We start from the raw sequence: 23,150 nt of genomic DNA on the forward strand, positions 1-23,150 counted from the left end.
GTCTGTTTTGGAGGCTTCCTTTCCCTTTCCCCAAGAGAAATACAAAGACTTCCCTCCTTTACAAAGTGCCTTGAGACCCATTGTTGGCAATCACTCCATGAAGATTACCTATTTTATATAATCTCTACAGCCACCTTCCTTTCTCCCCATTTGACTGATTCATGTTGATGTTTGCACAAAGAGAGAATTTCTGTGTGCTACCAACCATTCATTCAAGGCCTCTTAATTCAATCAAGCCACTTAATTCCTATATTATATTATCAAAGAACTATGTCTCACACTGTCAAAGAAATGTGATTACATTTCTAAAATTGTTTTTTCAGAAACTAACCTCTGTTTATAGCAAATCAAAACAGAATGTAATCAACTCAGTTTGCTTTTGACAGATGTTTAAAGCAATTTTCTGCTATATAGTTTCCTTGTGTCTGGTTTCTTCAGTGCTAGGACACATTAGTTACGAAGCAGGTTCACTGAATATGAGGAGGATTGTTTGCCATTAGATAATCCTCCTCTATACACTACTATTCCTTTACTTCCAACATGTCTGCTGTGAGTTCAATGCTTGCAAAATGTATTGCTCTGACAGCAAGGAAAGTCATCTTCTGCTTATAAACTGGGAAAAACACACCGACTTCCTCTACTGCGTTACTGAAGTGCCTTAACACTAACATGACTCCAGATGCAAAATCAACATAGCCTTGAGGATATGCTTAGCTTTGAACATTATCTGTCTTGAAATCAATTATACTAATTCTTCTCTAAATTGAATCGTTGAACTGCTCTTTCAAATTAATGCTCTACTGCCCACTCCTGGACATAGGAAAGTAGTTCATTCTCAAAACCTGTCTGATTCATGACTTCCCTCCTGAGCATTTGAAGTTGAGTCTGAGGCAGACAGTTATTCCATCAAGAGCAGGAGTCCACTGAATAATCTTGTCTTGGCGTTCAAAACCATTCTGGACTGGATTTAAGCAAGTTGTCTGAACTTCCCAGTATTTCCCCACTGACTTGTGTATTCTTCTGTATTTCCCTTTTCCCTCCTCACCACTGGCAATAAAATAAATTTCAACATTATTTATCTTTATTAGACTGCAAGTAAAATGAAAGGAATGTATTTGATATGCATCACATCTAGTAACCACCTTAGGAAAATTGTTTTTCTTCTCAGTATTAAATGGCAAACAAGCAATTATAAGCTGAACATCACATGGAGAAGGAAAATCTAAGAAATGCAACTTTGATTATTATATGAAAAAAAAATCTTATTAAAAAAATATAGTATCTTGAAAAGGAATGAGAACATGATTAGTGCACTGAACATAGTACTTAAATAATTTATATCCCTAGGCAAGAATAAAGGTTATTTGAAACAGATGTCATAATCTACAAAGTAAGCTCCTTTATCCCCAACACTGATTTTGGAGATATGTCTTGCAAGATGGTGGTGTTTGTCTTCAGGACCTAAAGCAGTTCTTGACATTATTTCTCCCTCTTCCCCTTAAGGCTTCAAATGGAGGCTGCCAATTGCTGTTTTAGTAGTAATGTCCATAGACTGATAAATTTACAAAATAGTTATTAAAAGATAAAGTATAAAAAGTAAAATTGCAACTATATCAGAGCAAAAGTTCTCAGGAGAAGAGACTCAAATGCAAGGTGAGACCTGTAGATGCCTGCTCCTGTGATGCAGGGGAAGAAGAAAGGTCATGAGTTCAGGGAAAGCAAGAACAATCATAAACAGCCTTGGTCCTACCTTTCTTGCTCTTACAGCTAGTTACAGTCTTTATAAATGCTGAGCATTAGGTCTTCCCTGAAGAAGTCTTGTCATTCTGGGGACAACATATCTATCCCATGGATACAACAGTTAATTTTTAGATCACTATCTGTCTCTGTTTGGGACCTTCTCAATAATATTTTTCCAGGACAATCTTGCAGTGGGAAAATCTTCCTCAAAGCAGTGCAGATGAAAACTAGTAGTTGATTTATTTCCCATTGTAGACACTGCCTTGTAATTCTGTAGTGTCAACTCTTCTCTCTCTTTTCCTGGTCCCTTTTCCCCACTTCAGAAATATCTACAAAATATTCTTTCTTTAGTGCCCAAGGATTTAACAGAGATATTGACAGTAGCTGGTAGTCTTATTGCTTCTGATAGTATCAACAACAAATATTCACATTTGGGAGAAGTGCTCAACTGATTTGTATAGGACTTGTTTCCCTAGAAAAACTCTACAGTCCTAGTACTGTACTGTACTTGCGTATGCCACAAGCATGAATATGAATATGCAGCAGCAGTATTATTCAAGGCAGAGTTAATGGTAATAGTTTTTCCCCCAAAATTAATGAGAAAATATATGTCAGCATATTTAAATAATACATTGAAATCAGAGCACAGCATGAATAATATTTAAATTAAATCTGACAACACAATAAATATAAAAAAGAGTATTCACAGTAGTGGAAAAAATAAATTTTGAAAACTACATTTTCTAAAGGAGGAAATAATTAAAAGACCTACTTCAGTAAGATAATTTATGGAATCACCTTATCAGCAAATAAAAAGTACAGTTAGACTAAAAGAAGCCTCCATGAAATGAAAATGAGAATAACTGAAAGCAAGATGGATATGTATATTGCTTTGCAGGAATGCACAGAAAACAAAACAGGGAGATTGTTCTCCTGAAAGAAGTCTCATTTCTTGCAGCTGAAACCTTTATGCCATTAAAAGAACTTTCAGACAAAAAGTCTTTAAAAATGATGCTTAAGCACATCTCAAACCAAGCAGCTGAACAATAAGGATCTCCAGTTCACATTTTTGAATGGTGGAGCTCACAATGGGAGGTTACATAAAAACAAATGCCTGAAAAATAATGAAAGTCACTGTGACAGTACCTTGTTTTGGGCTAGAGATAAGGAATGCACTTAGGTGTAGGTATTGTTTGTTCTATATTTCACTGGTGCAGTGGAAATAGGACAAAGGTAACCTTGATTTTGCACCTTGCGTGACCAATTCTAGACACCAAGTGAAGTACAGTGGGCTAGAGCCTCAGCTGACTCAGGTCTGACTTTACTACCGTTTAATGTCTTTAAAACTCCAGATGCTAGTGCCCTTCCTTCCTCTCTTCTGATGTGATATAGCCAGCCATGCCTTGTATTTAACTGAATGGCATGGACTTTGGGCAAGGGTGATTTACTTTGCTGAATAAAAAGAATACTTTACCTTGCTGCCCACTGGTCAAGAGTATCTCCCACTAATTTAGCTGTGTTTTGGTGGTGTTCCTCAGAAATGCTCCTTGGTGGTTTAGTGTGCTTCCTGTCTTCTGGACTTTTAAAAAGTCCTTTCTTATATACAACTTCATACTCAAATTGTCCATCAATCATATACTGTGATTGAGCTATGTCTTTTGGGGAATTAGCAACTGATATGAATAGTGACTGATTCATTCCATCCTACTGCTCAGGCTTAGATAAATATCAAGATGTAATGGTAGGAATGAAGATGTCACCTGAACCTTGTTCTGGCACATGGGAGGGTGGTGGGGAAGTAATAGCTCTTCCACTCCATTGTACGTTGCTCAATTAAGCCAAAAACTGATCTCAGACAAAGGTACTCCAAACTTGCAGATGGGAGCAATGCCTTCTTCACATATGGGTGTGAGTGTCCAGCACCAAGGAACATAACACTGTCACTGAAAGTGTGTTGATGCCTGACCAGATATGTAAAAAAATGGCACTATTGCCCACAATACAAGGCAATGCACCACTAGTCATTTGCAGAACTCCCTGGGGAGAAGCAAGGAGAATTTAATGAGTAGGTTTAAAACAAGCTGAGTGTTGTGAAGAAATACTGAGTGGTTCTCAATGATTTTCCTATGTAAATGTTGACCTCAGAAGGCGCAAAAATACCTGCTCTGTTAGCATTGCATGAACTGTGCCTTGTCCTTTCTGCTCAAAAGCAGAGAAAGAGCAATAAGACTATGATCATAAAGCCACTAGTCTAGAGGAAACCACTTTCTCTCATTCTCAAGCCTGTGGGCACTTGCATAGCCTGAGTGTACTTTCTTGACATGCTTGCTTGATTAGCTTTCTGTTAGAAGACTGTACTGCCATTCCTCAAAAGATACTTTGCTCTGGGGAAGAGAGAAGTGGTTATCCAGCTAATGTGAAAGTTAATCATCAAGAAAGGGAAAAGGACAAATATGGGAAAGCAGTTGAAGGGGTGAGGGTGAGGAAGGAATGGCTTTTACCCTCAGTCCAGTCTTTTAAGTTGTGCATCATGTCACTCACCATGAAGTTTACTTTCCTCTTCCTAGATGTTACCGTTACTCAATTCTGCAGAGGACATAGTATAAATTAGCTGGCTGTATTAGTTCTGTGTTTCTGAGCTGACAATGAGCTTATGTAATTTGTTTCACAGTTCAGAGATATACAACTTTTTTGACAGGTATCTCAGCCTTCATGGGATTATATGCAGATTGATTTTCTTTTACTCTGAACAGATATTTCTAAACTATCCAGTTCTAATGAAATATATTGTCTGTTTTTACAACTTTCTTTCTTCCACCGTATCTATCATCCAGGGCCCAGCACTTGTATTGGGGTTTTGGCTTTTCACTTAGGAAATTAGTTTTCCCTGTGGCAACTTAACATCATGAGATGTTTCAAAAGCTTCACAGTACCTAAAATTAGTTATGTTGGTTTAAGCAGATTTCTTACAACTTTTCATGCATCTAAAGCAGAAGGAAATGCATACTTTTGACATTGTGGAAAGTCTTAGCCATTGAAACTGTTAATTCTTTACAGAATTCAGATAAATACAGGAATTACAGTTCATATCCTTCCACGCATAAACAAGGTATAGGGTATAAACTGTCAGTTCTTGTAAGGAAATATAAATAATCTCCTGACAGTCTCTTTGAACAGAAGTTCAACATTTGCTTTCTGTTAGTAAATACTGTCTTGTTGACCAGTTTTCACAACAGTGAAAATTCCCCTAAGGCAGACAAACTTTTTGACAAAGCGCCTAAGGATTTGGATCCACTACTTAATATAACAAATGTCTTTGATTTGGACATCGGATAAGACATTAACTGCTTTAGTAGAAAAATGAGATACTGTGACATTTACCAACTGTTCTCTGAAAAGGTTTATTTTCCTCTACAATTTTTGGTTAATTCACAGAAAAATGCCATTTGGATATGGCTTGGGGAGATGATGTTTGTTTCAAAGTGGAAATTCCCCATGCTGTTGTGTAGAAAGGGAGAAAATGGTCAATTTGTTTTTGTCTAAAAGCTGTCAATTTTGAAAGCAACATTTTTGTTGTTGTTGTTAAAACTATAAACAAAGAAGTTTCTGATAAAAGAAAAGCTGTAAGAATCACAGTGCTTAGAAAAAAAAATCATAATCCATGCACAAATAAGTTATAAAAAGACAAGGTTTGATAAGGAAATTGCATCAACAGTGATACAGTAACTTTGGAAAACCATTGTCATTTGAAGGACAGCAGAACATACAGTTACCTTCCTCATGAGTGCTGTTTTCTTTGTGTCAGCAACTAGAAGTTTTCACTTGTATTTTGAAAAAAAAAATCTGTTAGGTTAGATAACCAGCTTTTATGACATGTTCATTTGTTTTTATTTCCTTTTTTTTTTTTGTGAAAGTAGATATTATTATTAAACTACACTTACTATTGTAAAACAAGTTTTCTGTGATATGTTTTACATAAGAATAGTTTTTTCATCTTTTTTCATAATTTTATCCCTACCCACCCAACTTCCAACTCTGTAATTACTATTGCCAAGTGATAAAAAATAATGTCATTTCTGCATCGAAAGAGATTATTACATTTCTGTGGGTGTGATTCTTTTCAGATAACTCTGACTAAATCAGTTTAAGGCTGGCATAAGCCAAATATCTATGCTTTTCATAGAAACTATGGTTTTCTCTGTAGTCAGAAAAGAGATATGGACATTCCTGAAAGAAATTTGTCACTTCTGCTTTCTTGCATGCTTATTTTGGGCCACCTTTGAAAAGATTTTTGTTTGTTTGTTTGTTTTTCCTTCTCTTGCTACTAACTGTAAAGGAGCCTACATCAACTAGGTTCTGCATGGTCCAGTTTTTAGATGGCTCAGGTCAGGTATGATCAGTTCAACTGCAAGCGTGTGACAGCTTGCACACTAAAAGATTTTAAGTAACTACATGCAAATGTTCCTACTCAAAAAGGAACTGCACACAAATAAAATGCTAGCTCCAATTGGAATTAGTTTTGATTCAATCAAATAAATGTTATCAGTTTGAAAACTTGATAGAATAGGCTGACCAGCTTGAACCAGGAAAGGATAATTAGAGACTTGTAGATCTGGACAGTCCTCTTTGTGAACTATAGAGGGGTTTTGATGAGCTCCTCTTCTGAGTTCACAAATAGGCATGCTACACAAATTTTCCTTTCACTTAAACATTATTTTCAGCAAGAAATCACCTGCTGGATTTACCTTCACCCCTTATACTGTTACAACAACCACTCCAAGGAGCAAGTGTGAGGTACAAATCCAACTGGGAAGGTTGTTCATACAGAATTTGGGTTGATAATCCATATATGTTTAACTAAGAGATTAATGTTATTTTTCTTAAAACTAGTTTTAAATGCCCGGTATAGGCTGTACTATACACAGACACGATAGGAAGAGCTAGGGAGAACATTTCAGCAGTAACTATTTTCTGACTGTTTATTTGAAGCAGTTTTGCTGTTTGATAATTAAAAGCAGTTAGTCAATTTTAGGACCCCCTGCAAATCACTTTCTGGACCCATGAATAGGTATAATCCCTTTCAGTTTTGTCAGGAGAGACCTGCCTAATCTAACCTGCTGTATTTCTAATGTTTGCATTCCCAGAGTGTTTAATTGCTTCACTGAGAATCATTTCCATGGAACGGGAAGGAAAATCCTCAATAAAATTACAGAAGGCTGAAAGTGTAGTGAGCAAAGTATGGTACTGTGATTCATGGGTAGCTTTCTACACTTAACCAGATGCACTGGGGATGTACTTAATTGTGCATCATCCCAGGGAATCAGTTTGGCCCAAGCTGGTGAATGGCATTGACTGCTGAGTAATGAGGGTAGTTCTGACAAACATTTCTGTTTAATGGATATCATTTGGTAAGGGCCAACAGCTTAGGTTGTGTTTAAGCACAGGAGAAAAGAGAAGGATATTTCATGCTTACAATTTTATAGTACAGAAGCAGCCAAATAAAGAAGTTAAAATAAGTAATTAAGATGGAAGAAAATATTTTTTTCTGTCTGTGTTTATACATTACTGTATCTTATTTTGAATAATTCACAGCATTAAATTGCTTCCAAGTCTGTAAGAGACCATTGAAATATTATTTACTGCTGAATGCCAGCTATATCTGTCAGCACTCCAAAAATGTACAGTTGACAATGAGTCATAAATAAGAGATTAATTAGTGCAGTAGTTGGAAGTTATGTTGCTGATTCAGATATTTAGTATCCACTTCTCTAAGATAATTTGCATGTGCTCTGCCCTCTTATCTTCTGTTGAAAGATCTGTTTAGAAAAAGGAATCTAAAACCGCTGATGGCTGAAAGGAAGAGAGGGACATACAAGAAGGGTGCATGGGGGTACCTCAGTGCTGGCATGAAACAGTCTGGGAGTCAGTGAGGGTGACAGGATTGATGCCTTTGGAAACAGGATAATAGGCATTACATTTAGAAGCTCAAAGGCCAACCACGAAAATACCTAATCAGTTTACACTCTTGATTTAAGCCCTGTTCCCTTATTCTGCATTTTATTTATTTATTTATTTATTTTTCTCCAGTCACTGGGAATTTTGCCAGTGCTCCTAGTGGGAGAATTAGGTCTACTGGAAAAACATTTTCAGATATTAAAAGAATTTATAGCAGTATAAAAAAATGCACACATATTACAAATGAAACAGACATCACATATTGGAGATGACACGTGTTAAACTGCAGAGCTGTAGAAAAAAAATAATTGATGGCAAATCTTAGTTACTTCACCTAGCTCTGTCCCCTAGTTCACCCTTGGACTTACTTTAATGTCCTGAAGTAATGTCCTATCTTTTGGTATTCCGATGTCTTACTGCAATATCCTAATAAATGCTTGTACAGCTTCTGGAGGTTAACCATTTTTTTATTGGCAAATATGAAATTCCTACAGAAACAGTTGCCTATTTCTCCTTGACCACACATAGGACATCAGCAAATTATGCCCTAACCTGTTTTCTTCTGAACCTTTGATGTTATGAGTTTCTATTACTGACTAGTAGGCAACTGCACTCTGAGTTAGTTAGTTAGCTCTGAGATCCCTATACACTTAAAGGAAATAGGTGCTTTGGAGCCTGTTTCCTCATGAGCATTTAGAAAAAATGTAGACATCTCCTTTTGCATGACCTCAATTGCATTTTGGAACTGGCTGTTTCTCTTACCTGGATGAGCTTGGGTGACCAGATCAGATTTAGGTATCTGCATTTGGTCAGATAAACTTCATGACTCCAAATCTTTAGTGAACCTATTGATATTTATGCTGATGGGGTCATAAGTTGAGTGAAATAGAGAAGTCCTTCCATACCATTCATCACTGTTGGATGAGTAGTCTGCAGAGTCAGGAAAGATGTGGGTCAATTTTAACGTGTTATAATGGTGAGCCTCATAAATGACTGAATGTCTAGAAAACAAGATCTTCATGAAAAGATGAGAGAAATGGAGATCAATTTAGTTTAGCATAGAGAAGAATGAGGGAAAACATGAAATCATGTTCAGTGTATTTCTTTCATCTGCAAAGAGGCAAACAAATTTGTCTTCATGACCTCTGGGAATGGGACAAGAAATAAAATGCTAAAAGTGCAGTGAGAGAAATCTAGGTTAGATAATAGAGAAATTTCTAAGAGAAAGGTTGCTCAAGCAGAGGAACCTTAATCACTTAAGTGGTTATAGAACGTTATAAGATTTTGTAAAAGGGTTGAAGCAATGTCTCTTGGGTATATTTTGAAGTTGGGATGTGAAATGGAGGTCCTCAGGGTCCGTTTTTTCTATCACTCCTTTTATGTCATTCTTTCTTTCATTCACTGATCTCTCTATTTCTCTCTCTTTTTGCATGTTGTATTTGAGAGGAGAAACTCTCAGCCTCCAACAGTAGTCCTGGTTTTATTTCTAGGTCTGGATCTCAAATAAGTAACTGTTTTTTTTAAGTCAGCTGGAGTGTTTTAGGTCACTCAGAGTTTTATGACTTTGTGGCTGGCCTACAGAAAAAAATGGTAAGTGAAGAAATATTTCTATTTATTCTAGCCTTCAAAAATAAAACACAACTTGCATCAACCAATTAGAGAATAGCCACTCTCACCCCAAACTCTGCTGAACAAAGGGGACAGCCCCAGAAGGGCACGCAAAGGAAAGGAATTCCTGCAGAAAACCTGCTGTGCCTTTCCTGCTACCTGGTGACTTAGCCTTCAAAAACATCGTGCCTAACAATCCATAAAAGAACAAGCTGGTGATTTATACCCATCTATAAATGTTTATTATATTTCTATTTCTAAAGAAGAATTTTGTTTCCCTCAGTCTGGGACTTGTTCATTGCATTTACGGAGCTTTTTTTTCAAAAATAGTGACTGCTAAGTGTTCTGTATACAGCTGTACTATCCTGTAATTAAATGCTCTTTAGATAAAATCAACACTATTAAATTTTCAAATAAGTTTATAAATGAGAATGAAAAAAAAATCATGAAGTCTTTATTTTACCGTATCACATGAAAATAAAGAAGGAATTAGGATGGTGGCAGAACAGAAGGAAAAATCATTTATCACAGTATCCTATTATTTTTCAGAATATCATAGAATTGGTGTTATTTGATTGATTTTGCTTTCTGTGTCTACTAATAAATGAAAAATACATAAAATAATATCTATTGCTTTTGTACTGAAGACACAGACACAAGCATCTCTCCCCCACCCTGTGCCGCCCCCCTCCCAAAAAAAACAAAACAAAACAACAAAAAAAAACCACCAGTTTCTTTTCCTCTGAAGTGCTGGCAGTTAAAAGCACGTTTAGTTGGCTGTTATACAGAATATACATTTGGTCTCTTCACCAGTAGTAGACAGTAATTTCCTATACATTAGACTTTGGACAGTGGGAAAAAGCCCATTTTAATATCCCATGTTCTTTCTAAAGCTTACTTCTTTTTTTTTTTTTATCCCCTAAGAGAATGAACACTTTTAAAAACAAACCCAGGGTTGATAAACTATTCCAGAGGTTAAAAAAACATATTTCTTGGAGACTTGTAGCAAAGGAAATCCCACTATATTTTAAGAGCAGTTCTAATAGAAAAACTTAGAGTTTCATCTGTTTTATAATAGCCATATGTGCTCATTTTTAATTATAGCCACATGTAGCAAGAATGTGTCTTTGGGCTATTTATGAAGCTGGAGCTAAGTTTGTTGTGCAGCTAAAACTTCCCTCGGACACGAGGAATGCAATGTCAGGTCTAGAATGTGACGTGCACGCAACATTATAAATATACAGCCCAAAGTATCCCTTTGGTCATATGAAGAAGCCCAAAAGGCTACTTTAGACATTGCAAACTTCAATGCTAAATACAAACTGAGCTACAACTGTATGACCACTAAAACATGGGAGCTGCCTGCAGGGGCAGGTAGCTTGATTTATGTACTTAAACCCTTTGGAGAGTCTACTTAGGCTTTAAATCTGTTCCTGTTGCCTTTCCCTTGCCAAGCAATGCCAGTGTTAATATTTGTTTTTCCAGAAACATCTCCAGACTCATTCTCTCATGTCCCGTTCTGTATTAAAACATCTCCTCCAAAATCTTCCCTACTAGTAACCAAAGCTAGAAACATTATTACTCTGCACATCAGATGAGATCCAATCACAAGTGAAGTACAGCTGCCAAGGCTCAACAAAGTTCAGGTAGGAGGTGGTGGTAGTGGGCAATCGTGAAGGTTTAGAGGAGTTTGTCACCTCCTTCTGGCTCCAGGTCCACCATCAGGATGTCTGCATTTATTCTTCCAAGTCAGAGATATTACTAGACTGGCCAGAATCTCTGATGTAGCAGAGGTGTTGGAGGTAACTCAATAAATGTTCAATGCGCACTGCTTAAAAGACTGTGTGACAGGAATCAGAATACAGGGTAGTTCCCTCTTCTTACTCAGTGTTGTCACCTTTGGGTAGAATTGTGATGCTTCTTCCATTGCTTTCTTTTGGTCTGCATTTCAATCCTCAAAGTAACACACCTACAACAAGAGAGAAGACATGTTTAGCCTGTTTCACAGCTTTGAGTTGCTCTCCTGCGAGCTGGAAATTGAAGATCCATACCCCAACAAAGTGAAAAGAGCCAAGACATGAAGCTTTCCTCCATCTCCCACTTCAGTCGTCTAATTGCTCTGTGGGTTTGGCCTCACTAACACATTTCCTACACCTCAAACTGTGACTTGGGGTGCTCTCAGAGATACATTTTCACATGCCTAGGCTAAAAGTAGAACCATATGGTTGTAGGCATAAACAGAATTAGGCAGAATTTGAGGAGGATTTGAGGAGGATTTTGAGGATTTAAGTTTTGAATGTAGCTATTTACAGGTTTGTAGGAAGATAAAATCTATTCAGCTGAAAAGCTCTGGGGCACAAAAGTTCTTCCTCAGGTCTGAGACAGAAGACTACAAAGCCAAACAACAGTTTTTGAGCTGCAAAGAGCCTACCACTAAAACATGGATGTTATTTATCAAGACAGCTAGCTTGGCTTATATGCCTTTGTTTACAGAACTAGCAAGTGCTGGCTTCAGAGGCAGCCAAGCATCTAAATACCTTTAAGATTTTATTTTTTTTTCCCATTGTGAAACCATGGGAGAAAAAAAGAAAAAAAGAAGGAAAAAAAAAAAAGAGGAAAATCACAAGTGTTTCAATATATTTTAACAGCAAGTTAAATCAATGTTCTTTTCTCACATATATAGCTTTTAAACATAATTTTCTTTGTTGCCAAATACTCTTGTAACAGTAATGTTTGTTTCTTGTAAGTGCATTTTAGCTGTGTCTTCAAAATGCTTTCCAAAGAATGAAAAGTGTTTAGGGTATGGGGAATACTGACATTCAAGATAAAGTTATTGCCAAAAGGGCTTTTGAGAAGTAAAATAAACCTTTTCCCAATTGATAAAAATATATTAAGTAAAGATCCCTCAGTAGAATAAACACATTTTATTTATTTATTTTTTTTTTACTTTTCACCAAAATCACAATAATATGAAGTTACTAGCAGAACAGATTTAACACAATTCTGTTATGTCACTGTAAAGAAACTACAGTGCTACATTAGATAAAGATAATGGACTAATTACACACCACATGCCATTAGAGTTCAATGGCTACTAGAGTCCGCAGGAAAAAATCCAGCCCATTCTCTGAGAAATACAAAGGTATGAGTGTGAACAGAGGCAAGAAAGTACTTGACTATCCCACTGACAAGATTTTGTTGTTAACCAATGGACTCTTTGTGCCCAAATTCCCACATGGAATGGAACACATTATTTATTTATTTATTTGTAATTTTTGTAATATGTACAGTATTATGAGCATAGATTCCTCTAATCTGTGTCAATATGATAGCCTTCAAGAGTCTGGAATAGAAAAGTGAAGTTTGCTGCTTCCACCTACAGTTTCTTTCAGGAATACCATCAGAAGTGGTCAAAATGCCATTGACTTCACTGTTCCATCGTCCACTTGTTTGAGGTCGGAGTGACAGACACAGCACTAAAAAAGTGGAGGCGTCATAGATCTGCTGAAAGACAAGTCACTGAATGGGCTGAGCTGAGGACAGAAGGTATTAGCAGCACATGACAGCCTGATTCAAATGTTGTGATTTAAACTAAAAATAAAGTCTGGCCCATACACATCTTTTCTGAAAAGTATTCACATTGTGATATGATCAGTTATGTGCAGTAGGGAAAGAAGAGCTAATCTCCTGTTTGCTAATTTATTTACTCAGAAATTATTGGTTAGTTACACAAAATTTTTTGCTATTCAGTTGTTTCAGGTTCTCCTGGCCTAACTCTAATGAATGAACAAACTTCCATTTCAGTAAAAGGAAATAACTTTGGACTAAGATCAACTATTGAAAATTCTAGGCTAAAAAGAGATCATATGAGCATATAAGTGAAAACTATATGATTGTAGAAGCGGAATTACCAATTTAGCTGTATTATGAATTAATGAAAATTATGATCAGTGAAATTAGGCTTGAGGAAAATGCAAAGGACTTCTATTTAAATCAGAAGAAACAAATGAGGGAAATGCAAATTAAAAAAGAAAATCCTAAAAAGAAATGTAGCCTTGGGCTAGAATAGCCAGATATATGACCTTCAGTGACCTTCAAATTATGTTTTATTGAGAGAGATGGTTCCTGGCTCCATCTTTTCATCTTCACAAAATAAATGAATTATCACTGTATTTCACAGATAAAGGAGTATCTAAAATGCTGTCAATACCCTTTCAAGCAAAATCTCACAGAAAAAATAGGACATACCACTGACAGAAGAAAAAAAATAATATTTAAGAATATTTCTGCAGACAAAACTGTAAGATAAACCTCTTGACACAGACTAGTGCCTTTTTACAAAGACTGCTGAACTAAAACATGAAAAAGAGAGAAGAATGGTACTGGCAAGTGCAAAACATGCCAGGTTAAAAACAGAGAGGTTACCACCTTAAAATATGCTTAAAATATGCAATGGAAATCTGATTCTAGAACAGTGAGGTGCTTCTGGATTCTTGATTATTATTTGATATCCTTGTTTGGTAATTCCTTCCAGAAACCATGGGAAAATTCAACGACATTTTGTTTTCCATACAAGAAATGTTTAACAGTTTTATTTTTTTGTGTGTGTTTTAATTTAAAAATGAATGTGAGCTAATAGCTGATAGGTAAGTAAGAGGCCAATATGTATATAAAGATGAGAAAAGGTAAGACTCTGAGAGAAGTATTCATTCATCTCTTGGCAGCTGACCATGATGACAACGATGATATCCCATCAAACATGCTCTTTTGTTCAAAATGAGCACCATACTTTATTGATTCCCAGTGAAATTGCTCTGAGATGAATCAAAATACCAGCTGCCCCATTTATTGAGCTGTGAAATATTTCTATTCGTTGTGCAGCTGTGTGAACCTGAACTAATCTAAAGGGCAGATCATCTATAAAAGAGCTCAAAATAGTTTTAGGGAAGGCATTTTGCCTAAGTATTAAATACTCCCTGCTCATGAAGGATTCTAAGACAGGGCTTCCTCCGAAGGAAAAGCAATGCTACTTGGTGAATAGAATGCAGATTGCTGCCAGTTTGTCATAGATGCATGGAAATTACAGAACCTATTATACATACACAATTTTAAAAAGTGCTAAGAAATCTCATGCCTAAATGGTATGTCAAGGAGCGTACTGCCTTGCATGTGGTATTTGTGTTTTGCAGAACAAGACCCATAGTTCCACTGTGTGGGTGACAATTCAAGTTATCCTTGTACAACCATGTGTTTCTCTAGTGAGTGTTATCCATATGAGGGGTCGGAAGAGAACAGTATAGCATACTAGTTTATGTTTTGACAGATGGTAAATAATAAAGCAGCAATGAAATCAGCCAACCAGCTTAAAGTTTTCATTTTTAGTGCCAGTGCATATGTATACTGCTTTGGGAATTATGCTCTAATTAACCTAAAGCATGTAATATTGCTCTTTTACAGATAATGGGAGGATTAAGGGAGAGCAACAGATTTTAGGGTCATTATCAAAATACCACTGGTAATCAAAATTCTAGATAACATATAGGAATACTCTAAGACATGAACTGAAGTTTCTCTTCTTGGCAACAATTCTTTTTGACTTTTTTTTGACTTTTTGACAAGTATACTTTTTCCTCAGAGGGTATATGGTTCAGGAAGATCCTGAACCACTTATCTGTGGTGAACAGTTGAACACTTCTCAGTCACAAATCTTGGGCCATTTAGCTCAAAAGAGTGGAAGAGACAGTGGGAAAGAAAGGAATTCATGTATACATTTAAATATGTGTGATGAAAAATGTGGAATTCAGAAAGGCTGAAAATACTTTTTGGACAGATCTACTAGCACCAATTTGGGAATTTTGAGTAATTAAAAAAATATCTATCAGTTTGCCTACTTCTTTAGCTGTGAAACAGTAGATTCAAAGACTATTCTATTCAATCACAACCAGAATTTCAGGGACTAAACTAGTAATTTATGGGCAGAAAAATCTCAACTGGGGGCATTTATAAAGAAAGATGGAAAAGGAGACGTGGGCTTTTTTGTCATCTGCTTAGCACAACCCCAGGTTCAGGAACTTCTTTGACCATTTATACATCATTTTGCACTTGATAAAGCTATCCTGAACTACAAAGTACCTCCTGGCACCCTCTTGTTAGAACAAAATGAAAAGATAATATATATTTGCAGACAGGTGATAATGTTATGAAATAGGAATAGGAAATATGTAGGGGAGGGAACGACTACAGTGGGCCCTGGCATAGAAAAGAGAAGACTGGATGAATGCACAATAAGAGGAACAAGGAATGGTACAAGGCAATGTACAGGGTCCCTGGCCTCAGATGAGAGTAAGGAATGTGGCTTCTGGGGAGTACAGAACTGGGGCAAGATGACCCCGCAAATGAGACAAATGGTACTGTGAGACTGAGTTGACAAACTGGTCCAGTCTTAATGAAACAATGAGAATGAAAGAATCTATGACAGATGTTCATACCACTGAGGAGAAGGAGTTGAGGGACCAGAGCAGGATTTCAGTCCAGGTAAAAAAGAATCATACAATCAGAGAATTATTTGGGTTGGAAAGGACCTTAAAGATCACCTGGTTTCAACCCCCCTGCCATGGGCAGGGACACCTCCCACTAGACCAGGTTGCTCAAAGCCCCATCCAAAATGGCCTTGAACATTTCCAGGAATGGGGCACCCACAGCTTCTCTGATTAACCAGGTCCGGTGCCTCACCACCCTCTGAGTAAAGAATTTCTTTCATATACCTAATCTAAATCTACCCTCTTTTAGTTTAAAACCATTCCCCCTTGTTCTATTACTACACACCCTGATAAAGAGTCCCTTCCCAACTTTCCTGTAGGCCATCTTTAGGTATTGGAAGGCCTCTATAAGGTCTCCCTGGAGCCTTCTCTTCTCCAGGCTGAACAGCACCAACTCCCTCAGCCTGTCTTTGTAGGAGAGGTGCTCCAGCCCTTTGAGCACCCTTGTGGCCCTCCTCTGGACTTGCTCTAACAGGTCCATGTCCTTCTTGTGCTGGGGGCCCCCGACCAGTACTCCAGTTGGGGTCTCATGATAGCAGAGTAGAGGGGGAGAATCACCTCCCTTGACCTGCTGGCCATGCTTCTTTTGATGCAGCCCAGGATATGGTTGACTTTCTGGGATGCAAGTGCACATTGCTGGCTCATGTTGAGCTTCTCACCAGCCAACACCCCTAGGTCCTTCTCTTCAGGGCTGCCCTCAATCTATTCCCCACTCCTCCCCCCAGCCTGGATTTATGCTTGGGATTTCCCTGGCCCAGATGCAGTATCTTGCACTTGGCCTGGTTGAACCTCATGACATTTGCACACCTCTCAAGCCTGTCCAGATACCTGTGGATGGAATCTCTTCCCCCCAGCGTGTTGAGCACACCACACAGCTTGATGTCATCAACAAACTTACAGAAGGTGCACTTGACCCCACTGTCCATGTCACCGACAAAGATGTTAAACAGCGCCAGTCCCTATACAGACCTCTGAGGAACACCACTTGTTACCATACTCCACTTGGACATCGAGCCATTGACTGCAATTCTTTGAGTGCAACCATCCAGCCAACAAAAAGAATATATGAGGGAAGGGGTGATGAGATAGCATACAGAGTTACTCATAAGAGGAACATTGGCACAGAGAGAAAACAGCTAATCAGAAATAGGCACCTGCCTGGCCAGGAGGAAAATGCAGAGGGACAGGAGTATGGCAGATAGGACCACAGTGATGAAATACAGTCAGACACAGTATTTGTTCACAATAAGCTTAAATGACAATAGCTGATGAAATATGTAGTCTCCTTGCTGCTGCTGCTGCTTCCCCATGCTTTTTAACTACCTTGCATTCACTGCTGCCCAAATGTAACAACACTTTCAGTTGGGTGAGCAGAGAGGATTAGGAACAGCATGATGATTTACTATCCACATAAATCCTGGCAAAATTTTTTTGCAGCTTCGCTTAGTGCAGGAATATTTTCATGTCTTTTGGTACGATTGGAAGGTCTTGATAATGCTGAAAATCCCACAGGTAAGCAAGGTCCTAATGCACTTAGTTAAAGAGTTTATTTGTGCAATGCACTTCAAAAAGAAGGATCAATGTGATCTGTAATTTTGTAAAGACTGGGCAGACACAAAAAACAAGACATGGGTATATATAAAAAAAAAACAAACATATATATGGGTGTTTGCTGTTATGGTGGTTTACTCAGGGGGGAAGCTGAGCTCCACCTCAGCCACTCTCTCACTCCCACTCCTCAAAGGGGAAGGGGAAGAAAGTCCGATGGAAAGGGCTCAAGGGTTGAGATAAGGACAGGGAGATCACTCAACAATTATCGTGATGGGCAAGACTGACTCATAGTAGGGAGATAACAAAATTTATTGCCTATTACTAACAGTAAGAAACAAAGAAAGGAAACCTTCTCCCCATCCACCCTCTTCCACCTCCTCCCCTGAGCAGTGCAGGGGAACAGAGGAATGGAGGCTGCGGTCAGTCTAAGACACTTCTTCTCCGCCACTCCTTCACAGTCACTCTCTGCCCCTGCTCCACGTGGGGTCCCTCCCACGGGATGCCGTCCTTCCCAAACTGATCCTGCGGGGACTGCCCACAGGCAGCAGCTCTTCAAGAACTGCTCCCACATGGCTCCGCACCACGGGGTCCATCCCCCAGGAGCAAACTGCTCCAGCATGGGTCCCACACAGGCGGCAGCTCCCCCCAGACCCCCTGCTCCTGCGTGGGCTCCTCTCCACGGGCTGCAGCTCCGGCCTGGGGCCTGCTCCTGCGGGGGCTCTCCATGGGCCGCAGCCTCCTCCAGGCCACATCCACCTGCTCCACCGGGGGCTCCTCCACGAGCTGCAGCGTGGAGATCTGCTCTGCCATGGGACCCATGGGCTGCAGAGGGACAGCCTGCTCCACCAGGGACCTCTCCACAGGCCGCAGGGGAACTTCTGCTCCATGCCTGGAGCACCTCCTGTCCTCCTTCTGCACCGACCTTGGTATCTGCAAGGCTGTTTCTCACTCCCCTCTCTCTCCTAGCTGCTGTTCCCCAGCAGTTTTTTGTCCCTTTCTTAAATATGCTCTCACAGAGGCGCAAACAATGTCACTTATTGACTTGGCTCTGGCCAGCGGTGGGGCCCTTATCTAACATGGGGCAGCTTCTCCACTGCTACCAAAACCTTGCCATGTAAACCCACTATACTTCTGGGAGGAAAAAAAAATACAAGGAAAAAATGCCTAGAAGCATTTACACAAAATTTTTTGCAAGTGGGCCTGAATTCGTGATTGGGTGATAACAGGAAATCTGAGGAAGTATTCAGAGATTGATTATGCCGTGTTAAGTTACAGAGAAATGATTTCCCTTTGCCAATAAAATTAAGTTGGCTATATCTTGTTTCTATCTCTGCAAATGGAGATTAGATCCAAATATTTCTCAAGCCAGTGCTAAGACTGCCATATATATAGAACAAATATATATAGAGAGAGAGAATTATATATATAGAAAATGTCTGTAGCATTTTTCTGCCTTTGTTTGCAACAATATGAAACATCCCTTATTCATATTATCAAACACATCTACATTCTGAAGTGGGTCACATTCAAAATGGCTATTGAAAATAGTCATCAATACTATCAATCCTGTCTTCCAAGTTATGCCCAAGAGTAGTTTGCGAAAATGGTGTTTGTCCCAGGTCTAAACCATAGCAATTTACTACTATATGTAACACAATCCAGTGAGTGGTAGTGCACCCTCATATCATCTAATTTGCCCGTGGATGTAATACCTTCATCTTCAGTGACCAACTAAAGATAACAGAAACACCTTTCAGATTCTTTAAAACAATACAAATAAGAGACGTTCTATAGAAACCTCTTCTCAGTGCATCTTAACCCTTATTGCAGTCTGACTGTAAAAAGCTTTTGTGGTGTTAACATTTGGCTTTGAAAAAATTTAAATGGACAATCATATACTCTCTTGGATCTAGGCATTCATCTGTCGAAAACTTCATGGCATAACATTTGTAGGCAACAACACTGTGGCAGTACAATAGGAAAAAACAAACCTCTCCTAAATGGATATTCATTTGCAAGTTTCCCTATAAAAAAATATATTTGGAAAAAAAAAAAAAAAGAAAGGTATCATTTAAGTTACGATATTTTAAATAAACTTTTTAAAAAAAGTTTTAGATTTTCTGCCTGCTAGGGATAATGAAACAAAGTGAATTCCAATAAAAATTTCCATTTTCAATACAGACTTCCCAGAAAAAAAAATGCTATGGAGGGACAGAAAGTAAAAAATTATAACAGAAAAAAACATGATTTACATATCCCCAGAGTGTTAATTTTCTTGTTTATTTTCTGAGTATATATAACACTAAGTATCAGGAACAAAGAGAAACAGAGACAGAACAGAAAGCGGCTGAAAAGAAAAACTAATTACATGAGGGAATATGAGTGAAACAAACAGCTTTTCTGCTAGTTTGGTAAATGGCAGAAAGTATTTAGAGAAGGTTCACAACTATACAGACATCCAAATTGTTACAAACAGCCACGTGAGGAGTCTCAAACCCTCAGACAATGGAGAGGATCTTATAGCATAGGAATGCCCAGACTGCATCCAGGAACCATGTAAATGCAGCCCATAGATCAACTGTCCAAGTAGCATTAACAACGCCTGGGATTCAGGGACAGTGCATTCCAGGCAACAATGTCCCAGTCATAAGAATCAGGGAGCTGCTCCATCATCATTGTGGCAAATTTGTGAGAATAAACTGATCTAAGGCAAAAGCTCCCAGCCCCACCTCTTGTACCCTATCCCCCTTAAATCCTTCAGGAACAGAGAAACTAAACTGGTGACAACATTTGCATTTCCAGGTTCAAAGCCAACCACGGTATGGGAGGTGGGATGTGAAATGGGAGGGTGAGAGAGGAGATCTTCCTTTGTGGAAAGTGCAAGAGGGGCAAAGAGTTTGGTATCTTGGTTTGTTCAAGTTGAGAAAGTGGGGAATGGATGTAGAAAACAGGGTCTCAGGAAGGTAAGCTATCAGGAGTGTAGTATCAGGAGAGAAAAGATGATGCTTACGTTTGCTGGGACAAATGTAGCTGGCAGTGGTGAGATGATGGGTTAGTGTGAACAATGATGGGCATGACCAATGTGAAAATCTCTATCTCAATTTTGCCATGTCAACATGAGTCTATTCTAATAAGGAGAAATAGCACTAGGAATGTGCCCCTGCATATCAGAAATGGCATTTAAACACTTTTCCCGTCTTACATGTTTATGTACTCTCCAGCCATTTTGCACTATCATGTTTTTATCAAGCAAGACTTGGTGTTTTCCTTTGAAATGTGCAGCCATCACGTTTGTTGTACACATAGGTTTCTATTTTGCTACAGTGTTAAGCCTTATGTTCATTTAAGAATTATGTATGTCAAAAAATAAGAAAAAAAAAGGTACTTTTGGCTTCAGATGCATCTGTTCTTTTGAAGCCCAAAGATTACTTCAGTATGAACAGCTATTTTATGCTTATATATAGAAGCATATAAAATATGTTTTAAAAGGAAAATCGTAATTGACCTACTATTTGGTGCTTTTGATCTTTTAATTAATTGATCCCCTAATTATTGAAAACTGTAGCAGAACAAATGGTAAGCAGGTTGGTTTGGAGCATTTTTGTAAGGATTTAAGCACGCAGACATGCAGCAATATGTGCATGCAGGAAAGCACTACAGGATTATACAAAATATTGCTTTTTAAATACAATGCAGCTCTACGGATTAAAGTTTTCTGAATAGCCAAGTACACATTTTGGAGCTGTGATTCTATTGTTGCAGTAATATCTGGATTAAAGTCTTTAGCAGTGTACATTTTGACACAATAAAGTATAATGACACCAAACGAATATCTCATAATAGACAAAGTTATAGACAAAGGGAAAGCTTGAGGTATGAACTTTGATATAAGGCTCTAGCTCACATTACATGTTAAACATCGTAGCTGTGTCATTATTTTCAAATATATTTTCAGTGATCCGTTTAAATGTATTGCATGGAATTTCATTTTATCTATTCTTTCCTAAGGCAAAACATATCCTTCTATAGATGAAACTAGTTTTAATTTAGTAAAATAACATTAATCCTTCCTAATCCTTCCTAACAGCAACTTTCTGCTAGATTATCCTTCCTTCTCCTTTAGCAAATGCATAAATCAGGGACATTTACAGTATGGGAGATGATCAGCACAGGAGACACACTCAGACTTCTACTTGTGCCCATTGTATGTGGTAGTAATTTCCTATGTTTACAGCTTTGCAATGTGAGAAAATATGCTAGTGGAAAAAACAAACAAACAAACAAAAAACCACCAACAACCAACCAACCAAAAAAAAAACAAAACCAATAACAAAAAAAACAAGAACATAAGGGAAACCTGGGGAAGTCCCCACTAGATTTAGTAATACCTTAATAGAGTCCATAAAGAACAATGTGATTTAGTCACCAGAAGAGGCTCTTTCCAGTGGGCGATGAGCTATGCATTTTGCCAAGAATGCAGATAACCAGTTTCTGTCGTGAGTTTTCTAGTGCCATCTTCAGTGAAAACCTGCTCCAGAAGCCAAGTTCTAGGAAAGATTTTTTGGAGCCTGTCATTCTTTGTAGAATGACATCTTGTTCAAGGAGTTTTGCCCATTATGAAAAACCACTCAAAGGCATTGAAATTTGGAACAAATTAAGACAGGCTCTTTTGTTTGAAAATGATTTATATCCACAAACTCTATTTTGCTGTTGCAAATAAATTGACATTTTGACATTCATTATAAAATCCATCTCATTTCTAGTCTCATCTTGGTTCTATACTGAAGCAAATGCACAAGTATCCATCTAAAGACATTTAAATGAGAGGCTCTACTATGACTCACTCCATCACTGCAGAAAGAAAATATTTCTCTAAGCTGATAATGAAAAATCAAGATGACTAAAAAAGAAAATATCTGAGAGAACTCATGGGGTCTGCTGTGTATGTTATGAGTTGGACTGTATATTTGCAGCAGATCCTATACTGTTTTAATAAATGCCATTGGCAATACTTCTGGTAGTTTTAAAGGAGACATCCTGAAATCCAGGACATTGTCAGCTAGAACACAACAGAGTCCAAGACAATTTAAAGCTCTTCTCCACCCCCACCATCACATCTGGAAGTAATACAGAGATGCTGAAAGATGCATTTCTCCCTCCACCAATGGGCTTAAGAAGGTACAAGCAGTCCTAGCTAAAGGTCTGAGTTCATCATTCCAGTCCCTGCCAACCGACTGCCTCAGCACAGCTGTGTAGTCCTCACACCCTCTTGCTATATCTGCTGCTCATCCCATGCACAGCAACATCACTTTTACTAAGCTGTTTGCCTGCATGCAGACCAGCACTTGGAGAACTAGCTGAGCCCCCTTGGCACACAGCAGATGTCGATTCAACTCCCCCCCACCCACCCACCACACACACACACTTCATGTGAGCTGGGAGGTGAAGGTGCATATCTGCTTCTTGAATGGGTGCCTACCCATGAAAGAGCTACAGAAAGAGGGTGTAAGTCTTCTTCCCTTAGAAAGAGAGTGAAAGAGGGAAATAAGAAAAAGAAAAAGAAAAAGAAAAAGAAAAAGAAAAAGAAAAAGAAAAAGAAAAAGAAAAAGAAAAAGAAAAAGAAAAAAAAAAGAAAAAGAAAAAGAAAGAAAAAGAGAAAAAGAAAAAGAGAAAAAGAAAATGAGAAAAAGAAAAAGAAAAAGAAAAAGAAAAAGAAAAAGAAAAAGAAAAAGAAAAAGAAAAAGAAAAAGAAAGAAA

Source organism: Cygnus atratus, chromosome 1 (genome assembly GCF_013377495.2).
Source record: "Cygnus atratus isolate AKBS03 ecotype Queensland, Australia chromosome 1, CAtr_DNAZoo_HiC_assembly, whole genome shotgun sequence".
Lineage (NCBI taxonomy): Eukaryota > Metazoa > Chordata > Aves > Anseriformes > Anatidae > Cygnus > Cygnus atratus.